Genomic DNA, 14,702 nt, shown 5'->3' on the forward strand with positions numbered 1-14,702 from the left:
CATGCAGTTGATAGTTCATTGCATGTAATCCTATTAATTAGCAAAAGGACATTAAGTTCTCTCGCCAATAGGAATAAAACTATACACCATGTATTGATTTATAGAGGGAGTAGTACATTTTTTGTGACATGCATTACTAGATATTGCTAGTCAAATACTAAAATCCATATGGACGTGGTAGTACTACTAAATCGAGATGGTGGTGCTAGTACTAGTAGTAGTACTACCAATGTAGTAGTAGTACTACCCGTTGGTCAAATTATTACGTGCTGCTCCTCACAGTGAAGTGGCAAGAACCTGCGCCGGAGATGACACCTGAGTGTAGGCGCAATGTTCGGCATACCATAGTCAGCCTCACCATCTGCAGTCACCATCATCATGGCTGTAGAGCTAGCCTACTTACAACTAGCCGTGTTCAACATAATTTCCAGTGTGTAGATGCCCGTGCATTGCACGTAACACAAAGATTGGGGGTGGACGGCGCCGGCAGCGGCCATTGCGCCAGATTTTTCCATCACCTTCTAGATGTGGTGGGGAGGAGATAAGGCTCATTATGAGAGACAAGGAGTTGTTTGTAAATAGGGAACAAGTGCGGGCATCTTTTTGCAAAACTAGAGAAGTTTGGTTTGTGTGCGTAAGATCTAGATCCGATGGCTATTGGTGAAAGATGGCAGGCACACCATCATCACCAACTCAGGACCTCTTTGATTCGCAGGATTTTGAAAACACAGGAATAGGACACGGCAATATTACAAGTTTCAAACTGATAATACAAATGTTAAGAGTAATGATGCACCTACAAAGAGAGAATTACTAGGAAGTTTACTTAAGAACTTTCGTTACTTTAGGTGGATGCAGCATTATCGTACAAACTAAAATACACCGCCCTGACAAGTCACTAATGGGCAAATAAGTTTTCGAGTCTGTGGCCACTTGATGTTTCAAAAACAAATTCAGCTTCTGCGAGACCTTTTCATTTAGGCTTAGACGCTTGCGGTGATCACCACACCATTCATTCTTGCGCTAGAGAACGCCAAACCTCATTACCTTGAGCACACTTGCCTCCAAAACAAAGAACCTTGCCAATTTAATCTCAGATGTGCTGCCTCAGTAGTCGATCAAATCAATTTCTGTAAGATGGAGATCAAGGCATTCGATGAGATTGTTATAGTGCAGCACATTTTTCACTTTTGGGTCTTTTTTTATCTGCAAAAGAAGAGAACATATTAGAGCAGCTGGCTGTATATGATTGCTGTGTGATCAAGAGATACCAATATCATTCGCTCATACAATAGGGTTGGCTGGATATTTTTTCACTCTCTCTCTCTCTTTCCCTTTCCTCTCGTTTACCTAGGAGCACGTGAAGAGCTTGGGCATTTGTTGCCTTCTACTATGTGGCCGATGCCATATTTCTCAAAAGTATGCCACATAATACACATCGATGTCAAATCAAAAGATTTTGGCACCGCTCTCGCGATGTGAGAGAGTTGGCTCCGCTATGCACACAGATCCACTTGTATAAACAAATCAATCAAACCAACTACACCAGCCTCTCACTCTTCCAAACAGGTGTTTTTTTATTGCCTCGGTCCTCTCTATCTCTCCCACGCAAGTGTTTTTTCATTATGTGAGTTAATTTTGCACCAGAGCAAAGTAGGTGATCCAGATTGGGGCACCGGTGAGCAATGGAGGGGCATCGATGCCAAATGCAGCACAAGTGAATTTGGCACGTGTTTTGGCCTACATAGTGGAGGGCCTGCTGGGTGTGCGCGAGTGCGGCCTTCTGTGCATGCCGCCACGCAGTGGTGAATTGTGCGCGAGTGCGTCCTTCACGCGGAAGAAGTGTGTCCTCAATGCGCCCTCAATTTACTAGCGTGCGGGGTGTTACCCTGAGTGGTTTCAACTTTGTTTACTTCACCGCGTGTCAGATGGGCCTCTAGTTTACTTATTTTCACCCACTGCCACATGGGCCAACACACGAAGATAGAGAATACGACCTGACAAGGCAACATGTGATCTGGTTGACCGGTCAACTAAACAATATACGGAGCTATACGCTGACACAGTGAGCGTATAATCCATCGGTATAGAGAGTTCGAGTGAGATGGGAGGCCCGTGAGAGATAGCAGAGAGAGAGAGAAAGAGCTACTCCCTCAGTTCGATAATGTAGTGCCAACATTTTTTTTAAAGTCAAACTTTTGAAACTTTGACCATGTTCATAAAGAAATTACTTATATCTACAATACCAAAGATAAATGATAGTATGAAGTAAGTACATATTGTGATGAATCTAATGATCGTTCCAGATGTAAATGTTTTTCTCCACATATACCTGGTGATATGTCTCCAACGTATCTATAATTTTTGATTGTTCCATGCTATTATATTACCCGTTTTGGCTGTTTATGGGCTTTACTTTACAAATTTATATCATTTTTGGGACTAACCTACTAACCGGAGGCCCAGCCCATATTGCTGTTTTTTTGCCTATTTCAGTGTTTCGAAGAAAAGGAATATCAAATGGAGTCCAAATGGAATGAAACCTTCGGGAGCGTGATTTTTGGAATGAACATGATCCAGAGGACTTGGAGTGCAAGTCAAGAAGCAGTCGAGGCGGCCACGAGGGTGGAGGGTGCACCCACCCTAACAGGGCGTGCCCCCTATCTCGTGGGCCCCTCAGGCGGCCACCGACCTACTTGTTCCTCCTATATATACCCACGTACCCCGAGAACATCAGAACAGACCACGAAAACCAAATTCCACCGCCGCAACCTTCTGTATCCACGAGATCCCATCTTGGAGCCTTCGCCGGTGCTCCACCGGATGGGGAATCGCGCATGGAGGGCTTCTACATCAACACCATAGCCCCTCCGATGAGTTGTGAGTAGTTTACCACAGACCTTCGGGTCCATAGTTATTAGCTAGATGGCTACTTCTCTATTTTTGGATCTCAATACCATGTTCTCCTCGATCTTCTTAGAGATCTATTCGATGTAACTCTTTTTGCGGTGTGTTTGTCGAGATCCGATGAATTGTGGGTTTATGATCAAGTTTATCTATGAGAAATATTTTAATCTCCTCTGAATTCTTTTATGTATGATTGAGTTATCTTTGCAAGTCTCTTTGAATTATCAGTTTGGTTTAGCCTACTAGATTGATCTTTCTTGCAATGGGAGAAGTGCTTAGCTTTGGGTTCAATCTTCCGTTGTCCTTTCCCAGTGACAATAGGGGCAGCAAGGCACGTATTGTATTGTTGCCATCGAGGATAAAAAGATGGGGTGTATATCATATTGCATGAGTTTATCCCTCTACATCATGTCATCTTTCTTAATGCATTACTCTGTTCTTTATGAACTTAATACTCTAGATGCATGCTGGATAGCGGTCGATGTGTGGAGTAATAGTAGTAGATGCAGGCAGGAGTCGGTCTACTTGTCATGGACGTGATGCCTATATACATGATCATGCCTAGATAATCTCATAATTATTCGATTTTCTATCAATTGCTCGACAGTAATTTGTTCACCCACCATAATACTTAGGCTCTCGAGAGAAGCCACCAGTGAAACCTATGGCCCCCGGGTCTATCTCTTATCATATAAGCTTTTCAATCTAATTTTATTTGCATCATTACTTTTCCAATCTATATTATAAAATACCAAAAATATATTTATCTTATCATACTATCTCTATCAGATCTCACTTTCGCAAGTGGCCGTGGAGGGATTGACAACCCCTTTATTGTGTTGGTTGCGAGTTCTTTGATTGTTTGTGTAGGTGCGTGGGACTTTTGAGGAGCCTCCTACTAGATTGATACCTTGCTTCTCAAAAACTGAGGGAAATACTTACGCTACTATTGCTGCATCACCCTTTTCTCTTCAACGGAAACCAGCACAAGCTCAAGACGTAGCAAGAAGGATTTCTGGTGCCGTTGCCGGGCTGGTCTTCGCTCAAGTCAAGACATACCAAGTACCCATCACAAACTCATCTCCCTCGCATTTACATTATTTGCCATTTTCCTCTCGTTTTCCTCTCCCCCACTTCACCCTTGCCGTTTTATTCACCCTCTTTTTCCCTATCTTCTCCTCTCTTTCTCGCTTGCCTTTTTCTGTTTGCTTGTGTGTTGGATTACTTGTCGCCATGGCGCAAGATAATACCAAATTGTGTGATTTCTCCAATACCAATAATAATGACTTTCTTAGTACTCCGATTGCTCCTCTTAATGATGTTGAGTCTTGTTAAATCAATACTGCTTTGCTAAATCTTGTTATGAAAGATCAATTCGCTGGCCTTCCTAGTGAAGATGCCGCTACCCATCTAAACGACTTTGTTGATTTGTGTGATATGCAAAAGAAGAAAGATACGGATAATTATATTGTTAAATTGAAGTTATTTCCATTTTCCCTTAGAGATCATGCTAAAGTTTGGTTTTCGTCTTTGCCTAAAAATAGTATTGATTCTTGGAACAAGTGCAAAGATGCTTTTATCTCTAAGTATTTTCCTCCCGCTAAGATCATCACTCTTAGGAACAATATGATGAATTTTAAACAACTTGATCATGAGCATGTTGCCCAATCTTGGGAAAGAATGAAATTGATGATTTGCAATTGCCCTACTCATGGTTTGAATTTATGGATGATTATACAAAATTTTTATGCTGGATTGAATTTTTCTTCTAGAAATCTTTTAGATTCGACCGCAGGAGGCACGTTTATGAAATCACTTTAGGAGATGCTACAAACCTCCTTGATAATATTATTGCTAATTATTCTCTATGGCACATCGAAAGATCCACTAGTAAAAAAGTGCATGCTATAGAAGAAATTAATGTTTTGAGTGGAAAGATGGATGAACTTATGAAATTGTTTGCTACTAAGAGTGCTCCTATTGATCCCAATGATATGCCTTTGTCTACATTGATTGAGAATAATAATGAATCTATGGATGTGAATTTTGTTGGTAGGAATAGTCTTGGAAACAATGCTTATAGAGGAAACTTTAATCCTAGACCGTTCCCTAGTAATTCCTCTAATAATTATGGAAATTCCTACAATAATTCTTATGGTAATTTTAATAAGATTCCCTCTGATTTTGAGAATAGTGTGAAATAATTTATGATCTCTCAAAAGAACTTTAATGCCTTGCTTGAAGAAAAATTACTTAAAGTTGATGATTTAGCTAGGAACGTTGATAGACTTTCGTTTGATGTTGATTCTCTAAAACTTAGATCTACTCCTCCTAAGCATGATATCAATAAGTCTCTCAAAGCCATGAGAATTTCCATTGACGAGTGCAAAGAAAGAACCGCTAGATTGCGTGCTAGGAAAGATTGCTTTATAAAGGCGTGTTCTTCTAGTTTCCATGAAAATAACGATGAAGATCTTAATGTTATTGATGTGTCCCCTATTAGATCTTTGTTTTGCAATATGAATCTTAATAATAATGGGACTGGAGATGAGTCACCTTTAGTTAAAAGGCGTCCCAATGATTCAGAGTTTTTAGATCTTGATGCTAAATTTGATAAAAGTGGGGTTGGAGAGGTCAAGACTTTAAATAGCATTGAACCCACTATCTTGGATTTCAAGGAATTTGATTATGATAATTGTTCTTTAGAAGGTTGTATTTCCTTGTTGCAACCCGTTGTGAATTCTCCTCATGCTTATAGTCAAAATAAAGCTTTTACCAAACATATTGTTGATGCCTTGATGCAATCTTATGATGAAAAACTTAATTTGGAATTTTCTATACCTAGAAAACTTAATGATGAGTGGGAACCTACTATAAAGATTAAAATGAAACATCATGAGTGTTATGCTTTATGTTATTTGGGTGCTAGTGTTTCCACGATTCTGAAAACTTTATGTGATATTCTAGGTTTCCATGATCTTGATGATTGCTACTTAAATTTGCACCTTGCGGATTCCACCATTAAAAAGCCAATGGGAAGGATCAATGATGTTCTCATTGTTGCAAATAGAAATTTGGTGCCCGTAGATTTTATCGTTCTAGATATAGATTGCAATCTTTCTTGCCCTATTATTCTTGGTAGACCTTTCCTTAGAACTATTGGTGCGATTATTGATATGAAGGAAGGGAATATTAGATTCCAATTTCCATTAAGGAAAGGCATGGAGCACTTTCCAAGAAAGAAAATTAAATTACCTTATGAATCTATCATGTGATCCACTTATGAATTGAGTGCCAAAGATGGCACTACTTAGATCTATCCTCACTTTTATGCCTAGCTAGGGGCGTTAAGCGATGGCGCTAGTTGGGAGGCAACCCAATTTTATTTGTGTTTTTTGTTCTTGTTTCTGTTTAGTAATAAATTTTGCATCTACCTTCTTTTTACATGTGTTTTTATGTTTTAATTAGTGTTTGTGCCAAGTAGAACCTATAGGATAACCTATAGAACCTATAGGATAACAATCTGTCGGATTTCGGGTTCCGGCAGACCCTTGAGGTTCGAACACTGGGGTGCGCAAGGAAATCACACCCTCAGCTTACCCATGTTTCACCGCCTCGCTGGGATCTAAACTACACGAAGAACAACACAAGGGACACAAGATTTATACTGGTTCAGGCCACCATTGTGGTGTAATACCCTACTCCAGTGTGTCGCGTGTGGATTGCCTATAGAGCTGATGAGGAACAGTACAAGGGAAGAACAGCCTCGTGAAGGTCTGTTCTTGGTTGGGACGATGAACTGCTAGGGGCAGTTCAGCCGCCTCTCTCTCTCTCTGTGTGTCTGGTTGATTTCTCGATGCCCCTACCTTGTGGGTGGCTAGTCCTATTTATAGGCGAAGGCCTCGGGCCTCTTCCCAAATATTGAGCGGGAAGGGCGCCAACAATTGGCCATTCGAAGGGGAACGTCTAGTACACTTATCCTGACTAAAGTTGGTCCTCGCCTGCCAAAGGCCCTGACGATGATGCTGGCTTGGGCTCCACGATGACCTCCGTTCTGCCGTCCTGCTGGTCTTGGTCTTGTTGCACCGAAATGGTTGCCTTTGCTTGATACCTTTGCCTGCGCTTGCCTCCTTTGCACCAAAGGGGAAATAAGGACTCTGCGCAGGCCGACGCCCGCCTGCGCCTCGGTCGTCATGGCTTGTGTCACGGGCACCTCATGAGGTACCCGCCTTGATCTCTCCGCCTCCTCGTGAGCCAACCTGACGAGGCCGTGCCTGAGGAAGCCTCCTGTCGTCCGCCCCGCGAGGCTTGGCCCCTCGCAAGGGTCTTGAGCATGTGTTGATGAAGATGGGCCGTGCTGGACCACTCCTTGAGCCACGCCGTAGGTCACAGACAGGCAAGTCTGGGTACCCCCATTCCCAGAACGCCGACAGTAGCCCCCGGGCCCAAGGCGCGCTTGGACTTGGCTTAGCAGAGAAGCGAAGAGGCAAGTGCGGAGCGCCGCAGGCCCCAATAGCCTGCGGCCTTGGGCGCCGCGTGGCGGTTGATTGGCCGTGGGCGTCCTGGCTCCCCACGACGCCTTGGCGACTGCACAAGCTAATAAGGGAGCGGTACCTGTCCAGGCTTACCTTCTTTGCCTTCTCCTTCACCGCCCAGATCTCCTTTCTCGCTCCTGCCCTTCTTGCTTCCGAAATCTCCAGATCCACTCCAACTCTACACCATAGCAAGGCATGGCGCCTCGCCAGACCCCTACCGGAGCGTGGTACTCGCCCGCCTTGGAACCTCCGAATGTGTCGGAGAAGAGTCTTGCTCGGACGCGCCAGATGATGATGACGCAAGGCCACGATGGGGCGGCCATGCTCAAGGCCGGCACCGCCCTTCCTGAGAGCAGAGGGAGCACCTTCTAACCGCTCTTCGTGAGCGCCATCGCTGCCGGTCTGGTGCCCCTTTCTCCGAGTTCTTCCTCTCCGTTCTTAACCATTACAATCTGCAAGCCCTGCACCTTCATCCCAACTCCGTTCTTCTCCTGGCGATCTTTGCCTACTACTGCGAGGCTCATGTCGGGGTGAGGCCTTCGGTGGCCTTGCTGCGCTACTACTTCTACCTCTGGACCTCCCGCGGCTCCATCACCGCGTGCGCGAGCTTTATCGCGCATGGCAGCTCTAGTGCCATCTCGAAGCCCAGGAAGAGAATTGAGGGCTTCAGGAGCAAGTGGGTCATGGTGGATGCCGGGCGCACCCACGCCCGGCTGATCCTGCCCATGGGGCAGCCCAAGTCCGCTGACGATTGGTCCCATGCGGAGCTCATCAATCCCTGCGCGAGGCTAGTGCTGGAGAAGATAGACGCGAACCTATGGCCGGACAACATGGCGACGGCGGGACTGACCGGGGCGTCACTCCTGAGGGAGTTCCTGGAGCATGGGGTGGCCCCACTCCGGGAACACCCGCTCCTGCTGTGGAAGCTTGGGAGGGCTGATGCCGCCTTCTGCTCGAACCCCAAAGCCCTGGCCGACGAGGATCTGGCCGCGGTCCTCCAATCCTTGGTTGGGGGAAACATGGCGAGGTTGGAGAATGCACCCGTGCCCTTGTTCCTTCGGGATGACTGGGAGCAGGTGGTGAACTCCATGTCTGCTTTCAACGAGGGCGGACCTGCGCCCACAGAGGTTCCTGAGGCCCCGGCGGCCCTGGCGACGGTGAACGTGTCCTCCAGCGACTCCAGCGGAGAGGAGGAAGCAGATGATGAGGAGGATGAGGAGCTCGATTCGGAGGCGACCGACGGGGAGTCGAGAATGCCCCTTCCTCGGGGTAGGTCCCGCACTCTTCGCCTCATGCCGGATGATGACGAGGATGGTGACGAGTGGGGCGGCGAGAGCTCGCCCCTGATCCCGAAGAAGGACAGGATGGGGCTGGTTCCCCGCGGGTCTGCTCCGGCTCCGAGGCGATCTGCTGACGCGCCTCCTGGTCCCGAGCCTCTTGAAGTCGACCCCAGCGTCTGGTTTTCAGGCTTCAATTTCAGCCGGAGGTTGCTTGAGCCTGCGAGCAATGACGAGTAAGTGCTCGATTCTTGTTTTGCTTCCTGCTTTGTTGTTGGGGCTTGACATCCATATTCCTTGGCTAGGCTGGTGCCTGCGGCGAAGAAGCTGAAGGGGGCTTCTGAGGCTTCGTCCGAGGCAGTACCCCCATCCACGGGAGAAGGGGCGACAAGACGCAGGCCTATCCTACCCAGTCATCCTCGCAAGGCCTGGCGGGGCTAGTTGGAGCGAGCTAAGCCCCCATGGCCCAAGCGACTCCCGAGGCGTCCATGCCTGACGCTGCTGCCGCAGTCATCGGGGCGCAGAAGGTCCTGACTCATGGCGTTGTGGTTACGCTACCGTCTTCGCCTCCTACTCCGCCAACCGCTGTCTCCCCGGCTCCTCCTACTGTTCTGGATCGTGCCGCTGCTGAGGTGGACCGGCTACGAAAGGATCTTCTAGGCGCCGACCCTCGCTTGGTGGCTGGGCGCCTGCAGTTGGTCTCTGGCTAGGTCCGCTCCGATGCTTCAGTCCGAGCGGCGCTGGCCTAGGCCGTGACAGCCTGCGACGAGGAGAAGCGGGCCGTCCTCGGGGCGAGGGCCGCTCGCGACGCCGCCTTGGGTGAGGTTGCGAACGTCCATGGCCGTTGCAAGGTGTTGGAGAGCAAGCTGCAAGGCCTACGCGACCAGCTTGTCAAGGAGGCCCGTGTTCGCCAGGAGAAGGAGGAAGGCATGAAGGCTCGCGAGGCTGCCGCCAAGGACTGGGATGCCGAGCTGAACAAACGCCAAGGCCGCCTGGATGTGCTGGAGCAGGCGTTGGGGGCAAAGGAGATCGAGTTGGACGGCAAGGCGCGGGTCCTGGCCGAGGACCGCGTGGCCTTCGCGAAGATGGAGGTGAAGGCTCGCACTCTGCTGAAGACGCTCTATGACATCGGCCTAGAAAGCCCGCTGGCCGGCGCCGAGGAGGGACCCGCCAAGCTGCTTCCCTTCCTGGTCCTTGCCCTCGAAGATGTCACCCTCGGCCTTGGCCCCACGGCTGAGGCTGAGGCGCGCGCCCTTTCTTCCGCGGCGCTGACGCGCGTCTTCACCCACCTCTACCTCCGCGACCCCATCATTGACCTCGACAGCCTGCTGGAGCCTGTGAGCGATGAGCTTGCCGCCGTCGCCACTGAGGCCGTGAAGGGCTGCGCGGAGGCTCTGCTGGCGAAGTTCTGGGCCTTCAGCACCAGGCCGAAGCGAGGCGCTGCCGGTCTTGAGGCTCCACGAGGCGAAGTCGCCCAGGGCAGCTCCGTCACCAGCGATGGCGCCGCCAAAAAAGTGACTCCTTCGCGGCTCCCGTCCTGCTTTTAATCCCTGGAACATGCATTCTGCCTCGTGGAGGTGTTTAAAGTTGTGTTTGGCGTTGCCAAAGTACTCTATGGACTGTAATATTTGCTTTTAAATTTCTTGAGATTTGCGCTTTTCCTTCCTACTTGCTTGTGCTCTATGTCGGCAGAGCCCGTCCCCGCGCATACCTCAGCCGCTGTTAGCCCCGACCAGAAACCAGGACGGGACCAAGGAGTGAGGGGCTACGTGACAAGTTAGGCTCCTGAGTCGTGATGCTCAAGAGTCCCCCTTGACGCACGAACAACAAGTAGGGAGGTGAAATGTATGGGTGAGATTACCGTTCTACGTCGGCAGGGCCCGGCCCCGCGCATACCTCAACTGCCGTTAGCCTTTCGGAACTAAGGGGTGAGGGGCTACGTGACCAGTTAGGCTCCTGAGTCGCGATGCTCAGGAGTCCCCCTTGACGTTCAAACAGCCTTCGTACCTTGGCTCCGCTCGTGGAGAGGCGTGCGACGAACCAGGCCCGAGGGGCCTGGCTGGGTGGCATGCACCTGGGCGTGACCCGGGCGCAACCCCCGTGCCCAGCCCCCTCGCGCGGCACTCCCAAGGGGAGGCGTTATGATGAGGCCGGACACTGAGCTCTGGGCTCCCTGAGGTTGATGCAGCCGGGGGCCACCCTCAGTTGTTTATCACCAGCGCGGAGCATAGCGCTTCCGTATGTGTACGGGCATAGCCGCTCCTCGGCAGTGTCATCAGCCAGCGCAGAGCATGGTGCTTCCACTGGTGCGTGGGAGGGGGCTCCCCTCCGGGAGGAGCCCCCGGGGCGTATACAGCCCCGCCCTGACACGTGGCTGGCACGGTAGGGCCTGGCGAGGTGTATCTGGGCACCCATGAGCCAGCGCGGGACTCATGGGGCCCTACCTCAAGGCGGGTTGCGCCTGGCTCTGGGCCTTTACTTGTGATATGTCCCTGCAGGTTTGGTTAGATGTCAGTTCTCTATGTCCTCGGGTCCCGGACCTCGAGCGGGGCTCAGTGGTCATTGGTATGCCAGGTCGTGATGTCGTGGACAAGGCCAGAGGGTGAGGGCTGGAGGGCCAGTAAGAGCTCATGAGTCGCGATGCTCAGGTACCCCCCCTTTAACGTGCAAGCAGTCGACATGAAGATAGAATGGTGCCAAGCACCAAACAACGATCACAATGGGTCAAATGCACGACCTGAATAAACGCGAGAGGGATACATGCCACCGGGTCTGGCCCGGGTGGCTTGGGGATAATGCAGCCCGAGGGGCGCCCCGATAAGGTAAGCTGAAAACATGAACTAAAGGGGATACACGCCGCAGGGACGGACCCACGCGGCCTGGGAATGATGCAGCCCTGGGGTGGCGCTCCCAGCTGAAAATGAAACTCGAAGGATGTCACCTGATGATGCTGAAGATGGAGGGATGCTGAAGTAGCGGATGGCGTGCGCTGCGGGAGACGATCTTCACGAGCCCCTAGGCCCAGGGGCCTCGGGAGGCTCCAGAGGCACTGGCGGCTCCTCGCGAACCATCTCCATCTCCGCCAGGACTGTGGAATGCCTGACCGCCTGAGCCTCCAAGACGCTCCTCATGAGGCGCTGATGCGCCGCAGCCGCGTTCGGCAGGCCGCGAGGCATGCGAACGTAGCTGTGAGGTGGGCCTTCACAGCACCCCACGCGCGAGGGCCAGAGGCGCTCCTGAGAAGCGGCTCGGTTGAGTCCTGGTATGTCGACGCAAACGCGCAGCCCACCATCCTCGCGTGGATGGGGGGCTACGGCGGGCAAGCGGCGGCTGCCACTCATGACTCTTGACTCCTGCAACTCTTGAATGATCTCACTGATGAATTCCTGAGGGTTTGGTCCTCCTTGCCTTGCTTCTTCCTGAGGGAAATGTGCGTTGAAGCACGCCTCCAAGTGGTGCCCGAGCGCCTCCCTTGTAATCTTAGCAAAGTCAATGGCCCTCCAGAAGAAAGCCCCCGAGCCTTGCTCGAGGAGGGCGCCGTGCGCGCCTCCCTATGTGACAGATGGAGGTCCTCCCTGAACGGGCGTTGACCCTAAGGGGCCAGCCTCCCGAGGGGTCGGGCCAGGCGATGTCTTCTTCTTCTTAGGAGCAGCCTCAGGAAGCCTCTCGTTCCCGCGATCTGGGTCTTCAATTGATGCGGCTTGGAAGGCACGTTCCAGGGAACACACATCGTCTCTCTCTTCACAAGGCACAGTGATGACTCCACCGCTTCCTGGCATCTTGAGGACATTGTAGCCGTGATGGGTCACGACCATGAACTTGGCCAGGGCTGGGTACCCGAGGATGGCATTGTACGGCAGGCGGATGTGAGCGCCGTTGAAGTCAATGAGCTCCATGCGGTAGTTGTTGCGGTTCCCAAAGGTGATAGGAAGGCGGACCTGCCCTATCGGAACCATGGAACCATCGGTGACTCCTGAGAAGGGCTTGGTTGGCTGCAGCTGATTGTATGGCACTTGGAGATTGTTAAACGTTTTGACGGATAGGACATTGAGCCCTGCTCCGCCATCGATGAGGGTCCTGGTGACTTGCACGTTGGTGATGATTGGGGAACAAAGCATCGGGAGGACTCCTGTTGTGGCCGCGCACTTGAGCTGATCAGCTGAGCTGAACGTGATAGCGCATGATGACCACCTGAGGGGGCGTGTGGCCTCAAGCTTGGGGAGGACTGCATTCACTTCGCGAGCAAACTGCTTGAAGATGCGCTGAGAGGCTGGGGCTTGTGCGCCGCCCAAGATGCAAGTGATTGCACGCGGCTCCTGGAAGCCTCCAGCCCCTTCGTCCTGGTGATGGTCTTCATTCCTCCTTGGCTGTGGTGGCAGAGGAGGGAGGCCCACATTGCCTTATGGGCGATCCTCGCGAGGCTGATCTCTCCAGCCTCCCTTGCGAGGTGGGTCCCTCCAACCTCCCTCACGAGGCTGGTCCTGCCAGCGGTCCTCGCGAGGTTGGTCACGCCACCCTTGGTGAGGGCCACAGTCTTCCCATAGTCCTCCGCCTCTTCCTCCTCCTCGGCCATAGCCCCTGTCGCTGTGCTCGGGGCGTCGGCCAGCATGCACATCTCGCATGGCTCTGAGCTCTTGGCATTCGTTGGTGTTGTGGGTGTGGAGGTCGTGGTACACGCAGTACCGACTGCCCTTGGATGACTCAGGCTGTTCCCTGCCTCGCTTGGTGTCTGGCTCCGCTGCAAGCACGGCAGCCCCCTTGCGCTTCACGTCCTTGGTCTTGGGCTTCTTCTCTTCTGGGTCAGCAATTGGCAGCTCGAGGAGGGACAGGCGCCCTTCCTCAGCCCTTGCGCACTTGGTCGCCAGATTGAACAGCTCCAGGGAGGTGCACAAGTCTTCATGGATCGCGAGCTCCTCCTTCATCTTCACGTCACGCACGCCGTCGGAGAAGGCTGAGATGATGGCCTCCTCAGACACCTTGGGGATCTTAAGACGAGCGTTGTTGAAGCGCTGGATGAACTTCTGCAGGGTCTCCCCTGGCTGCTGCTTGATGTGGCGCAAGTCACTCATGGCCGGGGGCCGGTCGCGAGTGCCTTGGAAGTTGGTGATGAATCGGTGCGCATCTCGTCCCAGGAAGATATCGTGCCAGGAGCCAGGTTCAGGAGTCAGGTGCGAGCACCGTCCTTGAGCGCCATGGGGAACCAGTTTGCCATGACCTTCTCGTCTTCGTTGGTGGCTTCCATGCCTAGGTCGTAGAGCTGGAGGAACTCGGCAGGGTCAGCCGTGCCGTCGTAGCACGGGGGCAGGTCTGGCTTGAACTTGCCCGGCCAGGCCACGCTGCGCAGCTCGACGGAGAAGGCACGGCAGCCTGCAGTGGCCGCGGGGGCACTTGGGTGATGGAGAGCTTGATCTTGCGGGTCTCCGTGCGTTGTAGTGAGGTGCAGCGCAGGGTCTTGATGCCCCGGAGGAGGCGCACGCTCGTGCCGAGCCGGTGCGGGGAGCACGCGGGTGGCTTCCTGAGACAAGGGATTTCTTGGCAGCTTTTCTCTTGCTGCGCTAGCGCCGGACGGAGTGGGTTCCGCCCAGGGGCCATGCGCCTTGGAGCCAAGGCGCCTTCTTGAGGTGGAGGCGGCCGAGGCGCCCCCTGAGCTTCGTCACCCGCGCAGGGCGGTGCGCGGTGCAACAAGAGGGACGGCGCAGGGGAGCCCCCAGCGGCGCTGACGAGCTCGGTGATGCAGGCGAGCCACTCGTTGTAGAGGTCGTCGACCGGACGGTAGTGCAGGAGCTCCCGCGCCAGGAGCAGCATGGCGTGGGCGTCCGCAAGGGCGCGACGAGCGTGGGATGAGGAGCCGGCCGGAGTCGGTGACGGAGTGGCGGTGCGGCCTTCTCGCCGCACCGATGGATGCAGGGACGACGCCTGGTGCTCATTCCCCGCCGGGCCGGTGGCGGCATTGATGGCAGGCGACGGGGAACGAAGGGGACGC

Source organism: Triticum aestivum, chromosome 6B (assembly GCF_018294505.1).
Source record: "Triticum aestivum cultivar Chinese Spring chromosome 6B, IWGSC CS RefSeq v2.1, whole genome shotgun sequence".
Lineage (NCBI taxonomy): Eukaryota > Viridiplantae > Streptophyta > Magnoliopsida > Poales > Poaceae > Triticum > Triticum aestivum.